Below are 571 nucleotides of genomic sequence, written 5' to 3' on the forward strand. Positions count from 1 at the left end.
AGCAAAAAATGTGTGTGATTCATTTCAAAGCTCAAGAAATAACATTAATTGAAAAAGTCAGGTGCCAAGAACCTGACGACATTATATTGTGCTTCTGGTGCAATTATTTCTCACATTTCGCCTCCTGTGTGCTGTGCCCGAGGTGGGTTCCTCAGATTTCAAAGTGTAATGCCTTCTTACGTGGTACAACATACCAAAGCTCAAAGCATGGGCCATGTGAAACCAGAACCATGAAAGCAACATTCAGAAGTTGAAAACTAAGAATGTCAGGGCTCAATATATGTCTTAATTTTTTATTTAAAAGAGAATAAATAATTTTTTTAAAACCTTTTAAAACCATACATAATTTGGTGCTCGCTTCAGCAGCACATATGCTAAAATTGGAATGACACAGAGAAGATTAGCATAGCCCCTGTGCATGGATGACAGGCAAATTCATGAAGCATTCCGTAATATATATATATTTATATATATATTTCACAAAACAAGATGATAGGAATTCAACAATAGTTGTCATACTGTGTATTATTGTCTTCAAATTAGTTGTTCAGATTACCAGATTTAAGCATGC

At 34.7% G+C, this 571-nt stretch overlaps 1 non-coding gene across 1 annotated transcript; it reads left to right on the forward strand.

Annotated features, from left to right (window-relative positions):
• The first annotated feature begins 350 nt into the window (after positions 1-350).
• LOC111814939 lies at positions 351-457 on the forward strand. The gene has a single exon (XR_002819789.1). It is a non-coding gene; the product is annotated as a U6 spliceosomal RNA (small nuclear RNA).
• Positions 458-571: the final 114 nt, after the last annotated feature.

Source organism: Octodon degus, unplaced genomic scaffold, assembly GCF_000260255.1.
Source record: "Octodon degus isolate 3935 unplaced genomic scaffold, OctDeg1.0 scaffold02494, whole genome shotgun sequence".
In the NCBI taxonomy this organism is placed as follows: Eukaryota; Metazoa; Chordata; class Mammalia; order Rodentia; family Octodontidae; genus Octodon; species Octodon degus.